Source organism: Elaeis guineensis, chromosome 4 (assembly GCF_000442705.2).
Source record: "Elaeis guineensis isolate ETL-2024a chromosome 4, EG11, whole genome shotgun sequence".
Lineage (NCBI taxonomy): Eukaryota > Viridiplantae > Streptophyta > Magnoliopsida > Arecales > Arecaceae > Elaeis > Elaeis guineensis.
The window spans coordinates 138,454,937-138,470,037 of record NC_025996.2 but is presented as its reverse complement, the minus strand read 5'-3'; positions in this window follow the sequence as shown (position 1 = coordinate 138,470,037).

Genomic DNA, 15,101 nt, shown 5'->3' with positions numbered 1-15,101 from the left:
CTCGACTAATTTTTAATTGGGTTAGAAATTTGATGAGATATTTAGATTTATAATTAGATTAGGTTCATTTATATTAGTGATTTTAATCCAAATTTGATTTGGATTAGAATTGAATTAGAAATGAAGAGTCCAAGTCAGACTAGGACTCTATCCTTATCTTTTGCGTAACATCTGGATCCATGCCAATTTATCCACGCCTAATTGGATTTGGACTATGATTTTTGGCATCATGAGATAGGATCCAATAAGGGTGGGCAACAATAGCTAATGAGTTATAATATTATCTCTTGCCTAATTCGAATGCGATCCGAATTATAGATAAGATGCAGATTAGGAAAGAGATTTTTCGTATATGGTATATTATTAATATCATATTAATTTTTTTTCTTTTTTTTAATAAGAAATTCTTTGGTATGTAAGACTCCTGATTTCTTCTCCATGTCCTAAGGATTTTTCTAGAATTTTTTAGGATGCCAAAAGGATGTTTTAGCATTGATTCATGGCACTCTTTCATGGAAAGTCCCAATTCCTAGTCTATAAAAAGGAGACCCCTCTCTTGGACGTCTCATGATCCTAGGCTTTAAAACTCCTACATAATTCATGAGTAAAGACTCCTTATTTTGTCTCTATGTCAGAAATAAACTCTGACATCAGGTTACCATTAGATCTCCAAACATGCATTGTCAGGAAAGCGTGTATCAAGCTTGAACATGCTGTCCATTTTTGTGTCTCCATGTCAGGTGCATTGCATTCACGTTGTTCTGACGATCTTTGAAATATTCCTCAAAAGATCAGTAATAGACAATGTGGATGACATGTGGAAAGAAGAAGTGCTGCATAAACAGTCTTATTTGGCATTCTATTTCATGGTGAAATTAATTAATACTAGCTTAGAATCCCATGCGATATGCGGCATGTGATTATTTTCTTTTTTTGAGATAATATTTTTATAAATTAAAAATCCAACATAATGTAAAAGATATCATAAATAATATCAAATGTTGGAAATGAAAATATATAGTCAGATTGTAAGAAGTAATATAATTATTTTTCTCTTTTGCTAATAAAGAAATCATTCCTTGAATCAATATTTTCATCATCAGTTATTTTAAAATCCTCATCATTAGATAGAGCGTGACTACTGATTTGTATCTCAATACATCTCTTTTCTTCATAGTCATATCAATATCAAAAATTTCATCCTTATCTACTTCAATCTGTAAAAAAAAATTTTGTTATCAATTATTAAAATAAAATATATAAATAAAATCATCCATATATAAAAAAATAAAAATACAATACTCACAATATATTTTTCTTGATTTTTTTTGTCTTCTTCTTCGTTGCATGCATTATTCAAAATTATTTTAAGAACAGTGTAGCATAATCTTTCATTTTTAAGATTGTATTCATCCGCTTTAATTTGGAAGATATAATTTTTTTCATAATTTTTTTTATTTTTAAGAGAATAACAAAATCATCATCTTTCTGTGCAAAAAAAAATACATAACTCAACTCAATATCATCAAATAATTTATTAGATGAATAAAATATAAAATATTATATATATATATATATATATATATATATATATATATATATATATATATATATATATATATATATATATATATATATATATATATAGTTGATTTATCTATTAACCATTGAGCAACTTTATCAAAAAAAATAAATGATGTAAATTTGATATAATCTTTCACATGAAATTATAGTCGATATTAAAAGAACAGGAAAGAATAGAACCAAATTAAAATTTATCATGAAAAAATTGTAATGGACATGAGCAAGAGATATGATATTAAAATATCTAATATACAAATTTTTTTCTTTAATGATCTAAAGTAAATATTTATCTTTTATCAGTAAATTTTAAGTACCAAATATGAAACAAATCTAATAAATTTTTTAACCCATGCAATCTCAATAGAACTGAACTCTCCAAATTCTTTCTTAAGATGCAAGCTGGGGATTGCGTACTTCTAAGGTTATTAGTAAACACATGGTATTTGCATATTAAACATTCAAAGATTCCACCTTTTCTTTTCCTGTAATTTTTTTATATTTATTTTTTTTCTTTTGTTTCAGATATCAAACCTTTTTTTATATTTTCTTTTCTTTCCTTTTTTTTTCTATTTTTTCTTTTCTCTCTTCCTCTTGTTTTCTTCTTCTTTTTTTTCTTCTTGAAATAGAGGAAGGGGTCGTAAGCCAATCCCCCTCCCAACAGCCTAGTGCTTGTCGGCCTTTCTCATCTCGTAAGCCATCGCCATCCTCACCTTCCAGAACCCATGCTCGAATTCTGGCCTTCTCGTCTGCATCAGCTGCTTCTCATTGGAAAATTCCCTTGACATCCATGGCCCCATTACCGAAATCGACCACATCTCGTCGAAAAAATCCTTTGGAATCTTGGCTTTTCTCTCTTCCTCTCATTTTCTTCTTGTTTTTTCATTTTTCTTGAAACAAAGGAAGGGGTCTTAGGCCGACCCCCCTCCCAATGATCCATCGTTCGTCGACCTCCCTCATCTCGTGAGCCATCATGACAGAATTTTGGCCTCCTCATTCGCATCAGCTGCTTCTCTTTGAAAAATCCCATTGACATTCGCAACCCCATCATCAGGATCGACCGCATCTCACTGGGAAAATCCCTCAAAATCTTGGGGCTCTTGGGGAATGCTATCAAGTTGTCACCATAAGGGATGGCGACAGGCTTCTCCTCTTGGGGTTGGCGGCAGCCATGAGTGAATAGGAAAGCTTCAATGAAGACTATCTTTTCCACCGACGGTCTCGCCACCGGCACCTTCAGTCTCACCAGTGGCATCACCTTCTGAGAGGTGAGAGGCTTTCGTCAGGATGCTGTGGGTGAACAGGGAATCCTCTACAAAGTAGGTGATCAGGGGAGCACGAGAGGACAGGGAAGCTTTGGCATTTAGGCACTGCCTTTTCTTGTCTACATGTCTCTCTCTTTCTCTTCCTAATAAACCATGTGTCAAACGGAGGCTTCTCCATTGAGAAGCCTTCATTTTAATATATATATATATAAAGAAAAAAGAGATAGTTCAAAGCATGTATTCTTAAAATTTTATAGTGGACTAATAAAAGATTAAATACTTTAATCTTCTAAACATGCTTTAGATCAGATCTAAACTATCGTTAAAGATCTATGGCATAAAAAATTTATATATAAAATCAAATATAAAATAAAAAACTGCATCGATCATATCGATGGCTTAAATCTGATCTAACTTTTAGATCACATCGGTTGAGTTCAGAACTCATCAGCTTTTCACTGATCGATAATCTCTACTGCTGGTAAGCATGATCTGAAGCTCTCATTGATGCCGAGCAGCCGCATAGGTCATTTAGTCTCTACAAATCATCCACTCGAAATCTTGATCGATTCTTCCTTTATAGGAATGCTAGCTCGTGTCGAAGGCTTTGGATGGCTGATCCAAGCTCCTTTCTTCGAATCTCCTGGACTCCTCTGGATCAGAAGATAAAGCTTTATGAGGAGGTGGTAGTGTGGAAGATTGGACAAGACTCACTCTTTCTTCTCATAAAATTTAGGGTTGAAACCCTAGAACCCATACCTCACACCCGAGAAAAAGAACACTTCTTTTGTTTCTCACACACGAAAGCCCAACCCACTCTCAACTTTTTAGGCCCCAACTCTCAGATTTCTCACCCAAAAAGTACTTCTAATCTTGCACAAAATTAATCCCCTCTTATATTTGATGTATGCTCTAGAAGCTAATCTTGACTAACACATATCATATTTCTAGGACATATTTTTATACTTATTGGATATTTATATTATCATTTATATGTATGTATCCATGAATCATCCAAGGGATTAACGAGATGATGATACATACTCTCAAAGAGTTAAGAATTTGAGACATGTGTCATTCATGGTTAATTTCTAAATTGCTCCTGATTATAGGATCATCATGGGGATGGTGATTGATTCAGATAGACCAGTGCACGGATTACTTTCTTCAGACATATGAATCTCGAGTCTGTGGTGTAGTGACACTGAAGTGAGAGTGCAGGTGGTTATTAGAAAATAACTAGTACTGAGAGTGACCAACACGAAAAGTCATATGGATATCTACTCACTCATTAATGACTTTCTCAATACTGCAGTTGTATGACTGGTCATTTGACTAGTGGTGTTACAGCTACTCGCAATCAAATTGTTGGAGTTTGACTAACATATAAATATGGGTCTCACTGAGCTCTGGTAGTGGATGTTAGCGACAGTTGATCCACTGTAGGAGTAGGGTGTATAATTAGATGGGATCTATCGATCCTAGCAAAAGAGAGTAGTCCTATGGGATTTATGAAGCTGAGTCTTTAAGTCTATGACAATAGCAGTGTGATTAATGAAAAAATTTTATTAGAATCACATATGAACTTAAGCTGATTAAATCTATCATATAACTGATGATGAGGTTTGATGATTCATCCATGACCTGTCATCTAGTCGGAACTCATGATAGAGAGACTGTATCATACGTTAACTACACCTAGAGGTTCATCACCTTTTATTCTGCTGGATTGCCACTACATACTGCTATATGTTACTGGTGGATTTTGAGACCCACGAGCATCATCTTGATCATCGACAATCTTTGATGGGCAGAGCTTGAACGATTCTATCCCATTGAAAAGAGTTTCAATGATATTGTTATAGGGATCACAAAATATTTCACTACCAGACAGAATAGAGCATATGGGATCCAACATAAAAAGATTTTTGACTAATCATATGGTTGAATTATGATTATGAATCATGATAAAATTTGATATTCAATTTAATTGATGATTGATCCAATGCAAAGTTGCATTAAATAACTCACTAAAGAGTTAGTGAGTTCTAGGAGGATTAATTAGCAATTGGATTGTTAATTGACTCAATTTGAGGGAGCAATGGGTTTGCATCAAGTCTAATTAAATTAAATTTGATATAGATTTGATTTGATCAAACCTAATTAGGTTATAAGATAATCAAATTGCATGAGAAAATGATTCCTAATTGAATTAAGATTTGAATTTGACTCAAGTCCTAATTAGGCTAGGATCTAAATAAGAATATTTGAGTTTTCATGTAGACTAGAAATTCTCATATTCATGGGTGCATCAAATCTTAATTGGATTAGGATTAAATTGAGTTTTACTCAAGCATCAAGAGAGAGTCCAAAAGGATTAAGATCCCTTCCCTAATTAGGTGATATCTAATCTAAATAGTTTAGATTTCAAATTAGATTTGAATTTCTATCTATTTAGATCTAATCAATTCCTAATATGATTAAAATTGCTTAGAATTTCAATTGGTTTAAATCAACCACCTAAAGAGCAGTCCTAATTAGATTAAACTCTTCTCTCCATGCACCACAACAAGCCCCACGCCCAACCAGATTTGCATGCCCAAACACCCCATTCCTTCCTCTCTTTTTAGAGTGGAATAATCCATGGGATATCTGCTTTCTTTTGTGAGATATGGGGTGCACAAAATTAAGAAGGGTTGGTGACACAAAAGAGCTAGAGTCCTAAGCGAATTGGAGTCTTATTTCCTATCCAAACACCTTATCCTCTTAGCCTATTTAAATATGGGTTATGAGGGTTGTTAGGACCAGAGATGAGATCAGGTTTGACACCAAAAGAAAGAGATTTTTGTGCATGAAAAATCAAGGAAGAGAGAGGGACGGTATGAAGACTATGGGCATGAGAGATTTGGTGCATGAGTTTTAGAAAGAAAAAAAAAGAAAGGATTCTTCTCATGATCTCTAGCATAGAGATCAACATCCTTCTATATTCTTCTTCTTCTCTAAGAGTATCTTGAGAGAAAAGAAGATTTTCAATAATCAAGATGCGATCTCTGCAAGAGAACTAGTATTCGATGAGATCAAAAAGCTTCTGATCAGATAGAAATCTCGTGTGGATACCCATAGAGGTCGAAAACTTGTGCGACTTCAAGGGACCTTCGAAAGACATCCATAATCATCAGTTCGTGGTGAAGATTGATCCATACCAAGGTATGTTCTCTATTTATTTTTTTCTATTTAATTTCTATATCTGAATCCTATCTCACATATGATGATCCTATTTGTGATTTTAAGATTTGATCTTATGCATGCTTTGACTAAATTAGATTTAATTTAAAAATTTTTAAATTTCACTGCATGCTCATTTTAAAAAAAATTTGTATGCATGAAATCATAAAACTCCAACAGTGATATCAGAGCCACATCAAATGTATGAGATCAAAATTTAGATTTGAAATCTGTAGAAAAAAATTTTAGATTTAAAAATTTTTTATGTCGTTCTGATATAAGGTTGCTCTGGCATAACTTGTTATGCTGAATTGTTATTCTAGAATGATATTAAAATTTTTAATTAAATAAAATTTTAGATCTAATTTTTTTAGCATATATATGATATATATTTTGTTGTTTAAATCTAAAAAGTATTTTGAGATCTATTTTTTATTCATATATATGATATATGAAAGTATATTTAGTGTTGAAATTTATTTCTATGATCTGAACTTATTTTTGCATATGATATATGTTTGTATGTATGATCTAAAATTATTTCAAGATCTAAATGTACTTTTCATGCAAAGAATTTAGATCTAAAAATTTAATTTTATGATCTGAAATTAGTGTTTGTGCATAAAGAATTGAACATGGATAGACCAAATTAGGTCATATAATTGGATTACATCTAGAGTTTCTGATTTAATTATGTTGGGTCTAAATTGATTTATGAAATGATCAAATCGAGTCAAGTATTGATTAGGATGAGGTCAATAGAGCTTAAGATCATACAATTATTGTTGATCGAATCGATTGACACCCATATGTAGAATCAATTAACCTAAGAATCTAATTCGGCTCTATGACTCGAATTTGATTCACCTAAGCTAACTTATTCGAATCAATTGTCTAATTGGTGTCTAAGATAAATAATTAAAAAATTATTATTTAATTAATTTTGTTCGCTTACTAGACCAATTTATTAGTGTCTAAGAAAAATAATGAAAGATCCCCATCAATCTCTACTTACTTGACCAATTTGGAAGATTGAGTCTCAAATATAGTTGCTTGATGATTTGATCAGAAAAGAAGAATTATGTATTTTCAAAAAAGATCAGTGAGAATGTCTAATACTGACATCGATTAAAATATGATTGTATATAGAATTCTCCATAAAAGACATAAAGCAAATATCCTAAAGATCTATAGAGATAGATGCAATTAGATGCTTGTATTTTCACAGATAAAGTACAAAGATTGGATGCTAAAAGGGTTCAGCATAGAAATCTCAGAGAGAAGTCTGCTATCCTCTCAGGTATAGATGTGTGCCATATAATGTACTTGAACTGATATAGTTAATACTATGAATGTCATAAGTAGATATCAGTTGTATCCAAGCTGAGAGAACTGGATTACTGTAAAAATATCCTCAAGTACTTAAGAAGAACTAAAGATATGTTCTTAATTTGGAAAAGGATCAAAGGTAGGAGTGAAAGGATATACTAATTCAGATTTTATGTCTGTCATTGATGGTAGAATATCTACATCATAGGTGTAATCATGTCGACATCTTGGAAGAGTTTCAAATAATTGATTGATGGAAGCTTAGTACACTGTAGATGTGTAGGATGCATTCTGATTTTAATATTAGTTGCTGATGTTGTACCATCAGATGCCATGACACTATACTGCAAAAATAATAACACCATAGCCCTTGCTAAGGAGCTTGTCTTATGAAGATAAGACTTGGTATATGACAAGTTGGCTTTAATACAAGTGAAAGATTGTTAGATGTATGTCCTAGAAGTCAATCTTAGCTGACATATCATATTTTTAGGATATATTTTTATACTTATTAGGTATTTATATTACCATTTATGTTTATATATCCATAAATCATCTAAAGGATTAACAAGATGATAATACATATTCTTAAAGAGTTAAAAATTTAAGGCATGTGTCATTGATGGTTAATTCTTAAATTACTCCAGATTATAGGATTATCTTGGAAATAGTGATTGATCCAGATAGATCAGTGTACGGATCGCTTCCTTCGGACAGATGAATTTTGAGTCTGCGGTGTAGTGACATTGGAGCGAAAGTGCAGATAGTTGTTAGAGAATAACTAGCACAGAGTGTGACCAATACGAGAAGTCACATGGATGTCAGCTCACTCATCAGTAATTTTCTCGATGCTGCAGTTGTATGACCAATCCTTTGACCTACGGCATTACAACTGCTCACAATAAGGCTACTAAAATTTGACTGACACATAAACATGGATCTCAATGAGCTCTTATAGTGGATGTTAGTGACAGTTGGTCTACTATAGGAATAGGGTGTACACTTAGATGGAATCTATCGATCCAAGCAGAAGGGAGTAGTCTTATGAGATTTATAAAACTAAGTCTTTAAGTCTATGGCCATAGCAATGTGATTAATGAAAAAAAAATTCATGAAAATCACATATGGATTTGAGCTGATTAAATCTATCATATGACTAATGATGAGGTTTGACGATTCATCCATGATCTACTATCTGATCAGGACTCACGATAAAGTAACTATATTATACGTTAACTGTACCTAAAGATTCATCATTTTTTATTCTGTCAGATTGCCACTACATACTGCTAGATGTCACTGATGGATTGTGAGATCCATGAGCATCATCTTGATGATCGATGATCCTTGATAGGTAGAGTTAGAATGGTTCTAACCCATTGAAAAGAGTTTCAATGATATTGTGATAGAGATCATAATATATCTCACTTTCAGATAGAGTATAACCCATGGGGTCATACATAAAGAGATTTTTGACTGATTAGATGGTTGAATTATGATTATGAATCGTGATAGAATTTGATTATCAAAATTTGATTAATTGATCCAGTGCAAAATTTGCATTAAGTAACTCATAAAAGAGTTAGTAAGTTCTAGGAGGATTAATTAGCAATTGGATTGCTAATTGGCTCAATTTGATTTAGCAATGGGCTTGCATCAAGTCTAATTAAATTAGATTTAATTTGACTTGATATGGATTTGATTTGATCAAATTTAATTAGATTATGAGATAACCAAATTACATAGGAGAATGATTTCTAATTGAATTAGGATTTAGATTTGACTCAATGTCTAATTAGATTAGGATCTAAATAAGAATGTCTGAGTTGCTATTTAGACTAAAAATTTTCATATTCATTGGTTTATCAAATCCTAATTAGATTAAGATTAATTTTGAGTTTGACTTAAGCATCAAGAGAGAGTCCAAAAGGATAAGGACACCTTTTCTAATTAGGTGACATCTAATCTAAATAGTTTGGACTCCAAATCATATTTGAATTTTTATCTGTTTGGATTTAATCAACTCTTAATATGATTAAAATTAGTTAGAATTTAAATTAATTTAAATCAGTCACCTAAAGAGGAGTCCTAATTGGATTAAACTCTTCTCTCCATGTGCCACAACTAGTCCCATGCCCAACCAGATTTGGATAGCCAAACACCCGATGCCTTCCTCTCTTTTTAGCATGTAATAATCCATGGGATATCTGCTTTCTTCCATGAGATATGGGGCGGACAAAATTAAGAAGTGTTAGCGGCACAAAAGAGCTAGAGTCCTAAGATAATTGGACTCTTATTTCCTATCCAAACATCTTATCCTCTTAGCCTATTTAAACAAGGCTTATGACGGTTGTTAGGATCAGAGATGAGATCAGGTTTGACACCAAAAAAAATAGATTTTTGTGTGTGAAAAATCAAAGAAGATATAGAGATGGTGTGAAGGCCATGGGCGTGAGAGATTTAGTGCAGGGTTTTAGGAGGAAAAGAGAAGAAAGGATTCTTCTCATGATCTCTAGCGTCAAGATTAACATCCTCTTATATTCTTCTTCTTCTCTAAAAATGTCTTGAGAGAAAAAAAAAATTCAACCATCAAAATATGATCTCTATAAGAGATTTAGCATCCCAGAGAGATCAAAAAGCTTCTGATCAGATTAAAATCTCATGTGGATATCCATAGAAGCCAGATACTTATGTGGCTTCAAGGGATCTTCAGAAGATATCCATGACCATCAGTTCACGATGAAGATTGATTCTTACCAAGGTATGTTCTCTATTTATTTTTTTCTATTTGATTTCTATATCTGAATCCTATCTCACATATAATGATCCTGTTTATGAGTTTAAGATTTGATCTTATGCATGCTTAGATTAAATTAGATTTAATCTAAATTTTTTAAATTCTGCTGCATAGTCATTTTAAAAAATTTTTGCATGCATGAAACTATGAAACTCCAACATCTTAAGGGTGGCATCCTATGGAAGATAAGGATAAAAAAGAGGTAGTTTCGGTTCAATTTCAAATGTTGGTTGATCCTTATCATCAATTCAAATTAAATTTGAATTAAATTTTAAATCAAACTTTATCTTCATCTTATGAACTCAGAGAAGGGTTAACTAATATTAGAATGGTACAAAAAATCTCATGCAAAAATCCTTTATGCATGGAGACAGGTGATGGCATGAAGAGAAGAGTCCAACTCAATTTGGACTCTAGATTTTCGTTCAAATTTAAACATATTTGAATTCAAATTTAAACCAACTAATTTTTAATTTAAAAAAAATTAGATGTAAACATGGAAAAACTTCTGGGCATGAGAAAAATTGACATAAAAAAAATTTCTCGCATGAAAAATTAAAGGGTGTAGAGAAAAGAGGTGCAAGAGATTTAAATTCAAATTATTTTCTCATCCAATTAGATTTTTAACCCAACTAAATTAGATTAGATCCAATTAGACCACTAAATCTGATCTAATTTGATAGAAAATAATTTTGATTAAAATTTAATCAAATCAAAAATTAATCGAGTTCAGATCCTGATCATATCAAAAATCGAATATCCTTAGCGATTAGGATATCTCATAACTTAATCGGGTCAAACCAAATTGAATCTAATTCAATTAGATTTAATCCAAACCTCAATGCTCAATCAAATTGAGCTAATTATCAATCTAATTATTAATCAATCCTCCTATAATTTACTAACAATTAATAAATTAATTTATTATAACTTTTGTATTGAATTAATAAATATTATTTAATTTTTTTATCACTGTGTACATCTTATTTTGAACTCCTATTATGTGATGAAGTTCTTAGGATTATTTGATTCGATATAGAAGGATATATCATTTAGTCTTTAAATCTTAAGTTTACGATCAAATGATATACTATTATTAGGATGATAGCTATCTCAAGTATAGGTCATTGTGTGTCATGTATGTTAATTTTTCTCTTAACCAAAGAGTGTGGAGACACTGGCATGGCATGTAAGTATGACGTAGGAGTACATCTCATTCAACGTGATTAATTGCTGAGCACTCTGCTGTTAAGAGTAGCTCATGAAGGATATGGATATGTGTCCTTTCGATCTAAGATCATCATGATGACTTGCAAGCAACTCACTATACTTTGATGTTGGACTACTTGAATTTTTAATTCAGTAATGAAAGATTTCTGGATACAGTCAAGTACTTACAAAATCGGGATGTGAGTTAAGATAGAATTGATCTCTCTGAATAAGTAGGAGTTAATGCATCAGTGTGTTTCAATTTAGTAAAATCTCGATCAGGATAATCCATGTGATAGATTGTGAAAATTGAAATACAATATGGATGACCATATCAGGGTTGACAGTTAGACCCTAGGTCACCTTGAGCATTTGAATCAAAGAGATAAATTATATGATAACAATATACCAATAGATTCTTGAATGATACTTCGCAATCTTTCGACCTATCTGGATGTCAGATATCATTGCTAGATGGTCACTTTGATTGGTATAAGAAGATTGCTTTTATACTATCGACTTAGGTTCAAACCTATAAGATCACACTCAAAAGAAGTTTCTGACTGATCATATGGCTGATCAACGATTAAAAATTATTCTAAGATAAAACAGTCAATTTGATCCCATCAATTTATCATTATCTAATAGTGATTGGAGCGACAAGGTAGTGGCCATAACTACAAAAAGAAAATCAAAATCTAATTAGTATATGAATTGATTAAGCCTAAAGATATAAATTTTAGTCTGAAGATTTTTCACTATTTTATTGGAATTAATAGTCTCTACCTCTAATTCGTGGAATTACACTAATTTCATAATGGGTATTAGAATCCACGTGGGCTGCACACGGGCCTGAGTGTGGCTCAACCAATCCCTACGCACCCATGGGTAGGTTCTTAACCAATTGTTTCACTAAATAATTTCTAGCATTCAATTTTGCCCCAGACACCACTTCAGTAGGCGTATGGCACATCCACTGAAAGTTTTAGTTAGGTCCAATCATTAACATGTCAGAATTTAGTACATCTAACAAATGAGTGATCTGACCTGAGTGTGGCTCGACCAACCTGACCATCATCAAAAAGATACAACTAAATCAACATATTATGAATGATAATTTTAATAGCCAAATGAGCACTAGGCGTGTGGCACCTTCAATGATCATCTAAACTGTTGGACTCATTATCACTCAACTTAATAGGAGGCTATGACCTAGTTATCACCATAACTATTCTATTTTTAGAGACCTAATAATTTTAGAAGATTTAATTAGTTAAATTAAGACATGAAAAAGATTTGATCAATTAATCTTAATCCTCTCACTAACTTCATCAAGTCAGATTAAAGAAGATTAGGCAAAAGCTAGTCTAGCCAACCAATCATAAATCCTTCCACTGACTTTATCAAGTTATGAAGAGGACTCAAGACAAGTTGAACTAGAGATATCTAAATTAGTCATACTAATTTTCTAGTTAGCATGGGCCAACCCTAATCATTAAGTGATCTAATCAAAATATGATTCATCAGGTCGGTCAGATAAGTGAGATCGATGGGAGGGATATGCCATTAACTCGATATAGATTCAATCTATGCGAGTAGTTTTCAATTAATGACCATCGATTAAAGCTACCAAATTTATCTTAGACAGCAACTGATTAGTCATTTTTAATTTAATCAACTTATAGATCTGGGTTCGATCACTGAGCTACGATCAAAGTCCATATTGATCTAATCAAAGATATGGACTAACTAACTACAACTATTGAAGTTGATCAAGAAAAAAAATTGATTCAATCAAAATTAACTTTTAATTAGATTTGATCAACTACTAACATGATCCATTGTCAATGATTTCTAATCTTAGGTCTAACCCAGTTAAATGGATTTGACTCGAGCTAACCCATTAATCTATGAATTATGAAATTAATACCTTAGATCTTTGGTTATCAAATCTAGATCGTTTAATTCTCAATTAAGTTTTGGGCTGACATACGTTCGGATTCGATATTTAAAAATAATTTTTAATTTTATAAAATATTTTTACAATCAATCATTTAATGATTAAAATATTAATTTTAGATCTAATATACATTATCTTAGATCTAAAATAAAATTTTAAATTTTTTTTCATTGTTCATCATCATGGAAAAGATCGTGTAGCACTCCTATACACCATAAGACATCCCATCGAATGAATAAATAGAGTTGTGAAACTTTAATTTCTCCTATAACTGGACAGCTATAAGGATCTATCCAATTAGATTATTATACTATTCAGATTCTAAATTAATTATTTAGATCTAATCTAAATAATTAAAATCAAATTTTATAAAGATCAGCACAGACTAGGATAATCTTTGTACTGTAAGGGATAAATCTTATAACAGGACAACCATATATTAATTTATGCAATCAGATCTATAATTAATTTCATATCTAAATATCATATATCAGATCTAATCTAAATTAAATTAAAGATCTAAATACATGTAATATCAGGTTATATGCAAAAAAATTCATGTCATAAGAAACCACGCTCTAATACCATCTAAAGAGAAAATGGGTAGTTCAAAGTATGTATTTTTAAACTTTTACAGTAGAATAATAAAAGATTAAATACTTTAATCTTCTAAATATACTTTGGATTAGATCTAGACTATCATTAAGGATCTATAATAAAAAAAATTATATATAAAATCTGATATAAAATAAAAAATTATATCGATCACATCAATATCCTGAATCTGATCTAATTTTTAGATCACATCGGTTGAGTTTAGAACTCATCATCTTTTCATTGGTTGATAATCTCTGCTATTGGTAGGCATGATAAGAATCTATCATTGATGTTGAGCAGCCACATCAATGATAGATTCTATGCTAAGCCTGAGTTCAGGAGTTTGTTTAGTAAATGTCTGTATGAAAAGTATTTTGAGATCTATTTTTGATTCATATATATAATATATGAAAGCATATTTAGGGCTGAAATTTATTTCTACGATCTGAACTTATTTATGCATATGATATATATTTGTATGTATGATCTGAAATTATTTTGAGATCAAAATATACTTTTCATGCAAAAAATTTAGATCTGAAAATTTAGTTTTAAGATCTGAAATTAGTGTTTGTGCATGAAAAATTGAACATAGGTGGACCAAATTAGGTCATATAATTGGATTATATCTAGAGTTTCTGATTTTATCATATTGAGTCTAAATTGATTTATGAAACGAACAAATCGAGTCAAGTATTGATTAAGATGAGATCAATAAAGCTTAAAATCATACAATTATTATGGATCAAATCGATTAATATCCATATGTAGAATCAATTAACTTAAAGACCTAATTCGGCTCTATGGCTCGAATTTGATTCACCTAAGCTAACCTATTCGAATCAATTATCCAATTGGTGTCTAAGATAAATAATTAAAAAATAATTATTTAATTAGTTTCGTTCACTTATCAGACCAATTTATTGATGTCTAAGAAAAGTAATAGAAGACGCCCATCAATCTCTACTTACCTGGTCAATTTGGAAGATTGAGTCTCAAATATGGTTGCTTGATGATTTGATCAGAAAAGAAGAATTACGTATTTTTAAAAAGGGTCAGTGAGAGTGTCTAATATTAATATCGATCAAAATATGATTGTATATAGAATTCTTCATGAAAGACATAAAGCAAGCATCCT